The 5,393-nt window shown below is 61.1% G+C and overlaps 1 long non-coding RNA gene across 2 annotated transcripts; it reads left to right on the top strand.

The window, feature by feature from the left end:
- Nucleotides 1-895: 895 nt before the first annotated feature.
- Nucleotides 896-5,130, top strand: LOC106695684. 2 transcript variants are annotated; one of them, XR_002827657.1, is made up of 3 exons: nucleotides 896-1,102; nucleotides 4,403-4,735; nucleotides 4,836-5,130. It is a non-coding gene; the product is annotated as an uncharacterized LOC106695684 (long non-coding RNA). The 2 variants fall into 2 exon arrangements; XR_002827656.1 differs by lacking the exon at nucleotides 896-1,102 and adding an exon at nucleotides 2,613-2,646.
- Nucleotides 5,131-5,393: the final 263 nt, after the last annotated feature.

The following is a 5,393-nucleotide window of genomic DNA, read 5'->3' as shown; positions in this document are numbered from 1 at the left end:
CCCCCAACCCCGCATCCAAGTATGTCAGCTGGTTCCGTGTCTTCCCTGCTGCCTCTGGTCTTATTCTGTTGGTCAATTCGGGGCACTTGTCCAGTGGCATCTGAAAGGCCACAGGGTCCTGGTCATACAAGGGATGGCATTGTATGGTGACTGCAAGGCTACCGCAGGCCGAGAGCTGACCCCCTGCCCGCTCCCTGCCCATCCACCTGACTCCTCTCCCTGGGCCCTGAGTGGGTCCGCCCATTTCTCTCCGCCGAGGACTGGAAGGTGACAGCCAGAGGTGCCCTCTCGGCTGGCATGGCTCAGTGGTCGGAACCAGGAGGTCACGGTTCGATTCCCGGTCAGGGCACAGGCCCGGGTTGCGGGCTCGATCCCCAGTGGGGGGCGTGCAGGAGGCAGCCCATCCATGATTCTCTCTCATCATGGATGTTTCTCTCTCTCTCTCCCTCTCCCTTCCTCTCTGACATCAATAAAAATATATTTTTCTAAAAAACCAAAAGCAATGCCTCCTGCTGCCCGTGACCTGGTGTGGGGTGGACAGGAGAGCAGGTGAGTGCCTGGCCCGGAAGCTCTGCCCACGGGGCTTGGCCGTGACCTTGCGCCACCAGCACCAGGGGCCGGAGGGGCTGCTCGGTGGAGGCCTGGCGGGCAGTGGTTTCCGGGCTCGCTCCCTGGCCGTTGCTCCGTGGCGATGACTCATGTCTCTGGAAAGTGTAGCTGTGCCCTGAACAGGGAAGTGAGAGAGGACCCAGCCCCGGGCCAGGCAGGCCGGGCGGGGGGCTGTCACCAGATGTGCAGCTCTGCTGTGGAAAATGGGGGGGGGGTTTGGGGACGCGGGGAGCAGCGGTGGTGGCAGGCACCCGTGAGCGGCCCCGCTGGTCCTGCCTCGGGCATCAGCGTTTCCGACGGCGGTCACTCCGTCGCCCCTTGGAAGCGCTGGTCTGGCCGGGCGGCCGCAGGCGGGAGGAAGTGGCCGGTGACTCAGTGAGCGCCGGCTTCCTCTCTGACTCAGGATCGCATCGCCTCTTACAGGGCTGCCAGGGGCCCGTGCGGCTGCAGCGGGAAGCTTTGAACTTGGAGGCAAACACGGAGGCCCTTTCCGGTGAGCGAGGCCGTGAGCTGGGTTCCTGGCCCCCCTGCAGGTTGGGGAGCCCCTCTGACTGGAGGCCGCCCCGGGGCTTCAGGTGTGGGACCAGCGACGTGGGAGCTGAGGCCTCGCCGGGGCTGTGCCCACCTCGGGGGCTCCCTCCTATTTGGGAGTCATATATTCTTTAAAAATATGTTTCTATTGATGTCAGAGAGGAGGGAGGAGGAGAGAGAGAGAAACAGCAACGATGAGAGAGAATCATGGATCGGCTGCCTCCTGCACGCCCCCTGCTGGGGATCGAACCCGCAACCCAGGCATGTGCCCTGACCGGGAATCGAACCGGTGACCTCCTGGTTCATAGGTCGACGCTCCACCACTGAGCCACTCCGGCTGGGCTGGGAGTCATATTTGGGGGAGTGGCTGGGTCTGAGGGCTTAGCCTGGGCAGATGTGAGATGGTGGAGCCGAGCTGAGCCGGTTCGTGGAGTCCATGTGTCCACTCAGCCAAGGAGACGACAGGAGGCCCCGTGTGCACGGCTGCCCCCGCCCCCCCTCCGTCCCCACGGGGGTCACGTTGGCTTTTTACTCCGGAGCACTGAGCTTGCCCAGGGTCTGTGGTCAGGGTGCTGCCTCCATGGCCGCCACCTGGTATCTGTTCTAAGAAACACTTCCTTATCCAAGTGATGGCCTCTGCCCGTGCGAATACAGTCGGAAAAGTATGGACTTGACAGAGACCTTGAGACCCTCTCAGAATTACGACAGGGTCCGTATTCCCTGCCCCGATGACCTGGACGCTGGTCTCTCCTCCCAGGTCGTTTCTGTCCCTCCGTCCCCTCCCGTGTCCACGGCCAGCGCTGAGGCCAGCCCGTCAGCTCCGGCGCATCCGACGTCAGGGTTTTAAATGAGGCGCTATTATTAGCCACAGGCCCAGACGTGCGACTGACAGCGGTTGGGGCTCCCACAGGGGCCGTGTGACAACTGCCAGGGGGCGGGGCCGTGAGGCACCTGCCGCTGGTACGGCCCTGCCTGGGGCTCTCCCACTGCTCACAGCGGCTTCCACCAGCTGCTGGGTTTATTTTAATGTTTTTATTTTATTGATTTCAGAGAGGAAAGGAGAGGGAGGGAGAGATAGAAACTTCAGTGATGAGGGAGAATCACTGATCGGCTGCCTCCTGCACGCCCCACACTGGGGATGGAGCCAGCCCTTGACCAGAATTGAACCCAGGACCCTTTGGTCCATAGCTGACGCTCTATTCGCTGAGTCAAACCATCTAGGGCTATATTGATTGATTGATTGATTGTTAATTCTCACCCAAGGATATATTTTCCATTGATTTTTTTAGAGCGGAAGGGAGGGAGGAGGGGGAGAGACACAGAGAGAAACGTCGATGTGAGAGAGACACATCGATCGGTTGCCTCCTGCACGCGTCCCGACTGGGGCCCAGGGATCGAGCCTGCAACCGAGGTACGAGCCCTTGACCGGAATCGAATCTGGGACCCTTCAGTCTGCAGGCCGGCGCTCTAGCCACTGAACCACACCAGCTGCGGCCCAACGCTGAGGTCAGTGTCCTGGATTGGCCTCTGTGCCTGGTAGGGGATGGGCATGGTGGCAGCTCCCACCACCTGCACACCTCGCTGCCTCCCTGCCACGGGGACCCAGAGCTGGAGTCCCAGGCCGAGAGGCCCTCCCCGGGGCCTGGTGGCCGTCACGGCTCGGTCACTGTGGCCACTGTGGCCGGGGAGGATCTCTGAGCCGACGGCTCACATCTGGGCCCTGTGATTGGTGCAGGGAGGGAGGGTTTTTCTGAACAGGGGGCTCCCGTCCTGGGCAGACGGACATCAGCCCACCACTTGGGGCTCACAGCTCCTGACGCCCCCGATCAGACTCCCCTGGACCCGTGGTGAGGGGCACAGCCTGGGGGGCAGGTTCCCCAGTCCTGGACCCCAGGGCTTGGCACTCCATAGAGGATGGGTGTTTTTCGGTTGCATTTTGGGGACACACATGTCGGGGCCACAGCTGTGAGTGACACAGCCCTGGGGGATCGAAGCAGCCGGGGCAGGAAGGAGAAAGGAGCCGTTCTCAGCAGCACCGCAAAACCGAAACCGAAGAAAAACCCCAGGAAAATCCCTCCACAGGCAGAGGAAATACCGCGGATGCTCTGAGCCGCACACTTGAGCGTCGAGGCTGGGCCGCCTGAGCCCGTGTGTTTGGGCCGAGGGAGGCCACGCCGGGACCCAGCCCGTGGGAGGCCCTCGGGGTGTGGACGCCCGTGTCTGTGCGTCTGTTGTTCAATCCAGAGCTGACCGGGGTTCACGGGGCGCCCGGGAGATAGGCCGGGAACTGGTTCAAAGTGCGTGCACCCCACGGGGTCAGGTGACTGTCAGCTGGCCTGGGCCTCTGGAGTGACAGGGGGAGGAACTCTGACCTCTGTGCAGCCCCCAAAATGCCCGTTTGGAAATCTCTTTGAAGATCGACGAGGCAAATGCTCCCCTAATAATAACGACGGAGGGGCAGCTGGCGGGCCTGCAAGAAGCAGCAGAGAGGCCGCCGAGAAGCTGGAAGGAAGCTGACCGGCCTCCATCTCTGCTCCTCGCAGCTGCCTCTGGCCGCAGCTTCGGGCTCAGGGAGTGTCTTCAGGGGACGGGTTTGAGGATGTGGACACTTTCACTCTCGTTTCATGGGTGTCACAGTGTCCGCACACAGCGGCTGGCGTGCCTGTGGCAGGCGGCTCACCCGGCCGGGCCTGGGTGTGCTGGGGGGCAATGCCAGCTGGTGTGTGGCCCCCCGGGAGCTGCAGGGTGAGCATACACGAAAGTCTGCTTTTCATGGGGAGGTGGGGGGGTGGGGGGGGGCGAGGGGGTCGTGTTCTCTCTTTTTGGCCAACACAAGAGTGGACCAGGCGTCCCTGGGAAGGAGCAGTGGCCCTTTGCCACTTCAGTGCCCTAATGATCTCCGAGAGGCTGTTGTAGAGGGGGGCGTGGTCGCCTGTCCAGCCCTCGGGGCTCCGGGACAAGTTTCAATGTTTGTCGACGATTCACTCATCACTGATCCATCCACGTACCTACCCCCTGGGGCTGGGGCTGCCATATCGTCACTCAGCCACAGGGAGACTGTCTTCTTATCTTTTAAAAAATATACATATTTTTATTGACTTCAGAGAGGAAGGGAGAGGGAGAGAGATAGACACATCCATGATGAGAGAGAATCAGAGAATCATGGACCGGCTGCCTCCTGCTCGTCCCACACTGGGGATGGAGCCCGCAACCTGGGCCTGTGCCCCGACGGGGAATCGAACCCTGACCTCCTGGTTCCTAGGTCGACTCTCAACCACTGAGCCACGCCGGCCGGGCCAGCGCTGTATTTATAAGCTGGCAGATAAGAAAAGACAGCGCCATCTGCTTCCAAACTCGTGCCTTCTCTCCGCGTGCTTTGAGATTTCATAAATGCCGGTGACCAGGCGTGTTTTCCAATGACCCGGTGACTTCCAGCCGCTCCAGCCAATGGGGACGGAGCCGTGATGATACAAGGCCTCGCGGGGCATGACTCATCCCTGGAGACATGACCTGCGTGGCCGTTGTGAAGGGCCTGCTCCTGTCAACATCGATGGCCAGAAACCATCCCAGGAGCTCCCGAGCGATGCGCGTGCAGGTAACGCTATGACGACGACCCGCCATCAGACAGGCTGTCCTTTGCAGAGATGCAGCCGCTGATAAACGTCACCTCTTCTCTCTCCCCTCCCCCCCCACAGTGGCTCAGTGCCCGTGTGTGACTCACAGTTGGTGTGTGACCGGCCCGACAGGGCAGAGAACATTTGGTCTGTAATGGAGAGGACACCCAAGGCCACGCTGGGCTCCGGGTTCCGGCTTCTTAACAAGCGTGGCTTTGCCAAGAAGGAAACGCTCCAAAGCGGTCTCCATCCCTGAGGGACTAAGGCAGGCACGGAGGGTACAGGGCGAAAGGGCCTCTCCCCATTGGGAGCCCATGTCTTCACACCTGCTTGTCCGGGGGGCACCGCAACGCTCCTGTTCCCCGTGGGCCCTGTGCTCCTCCAGGGGCAGCCTCTCCGCTCAAGTCAACGCGGCTGGGCCTGGCCGGTGTGGCTCAGTGGACAGAGCGTCCGCCTGTGGACTGAAGGGTCCCGGGTTCGATTCCGGTCAAAGGGCATGTGCCCAGGTTGTGGCTCGATCCCAGTGGGGGGCGTGCAGAAGGTGGCTGATCCAAGATTCTCTCTCATCAGTGATGTTTCTATCTCTCTCTCCCTTCCTCTCTAAATTCAATAAAGATATTTAAAAGAAAGAATCAGAGG

The sequence above is a fragment of the Myotis lucifugus genome, unplaced genomic scaffold (genome assembly GCF_000147115.1).
Source record: "Myotis lucifugus unplaced genomic scaffold, Myoluc2.0 scaffold_2212, whole genome shotgun sequence".
Taxonomy (NCBI): domain Eukaryota; kingdom Metazoa; phylum Chordata; class Mammalia; order Chiroptera; family Vespertilionidae; genus Myotis; species Myotis lucifugus.
This window is presented reverse-complemented; position numbering and strand designations above follow the sequence as displayed.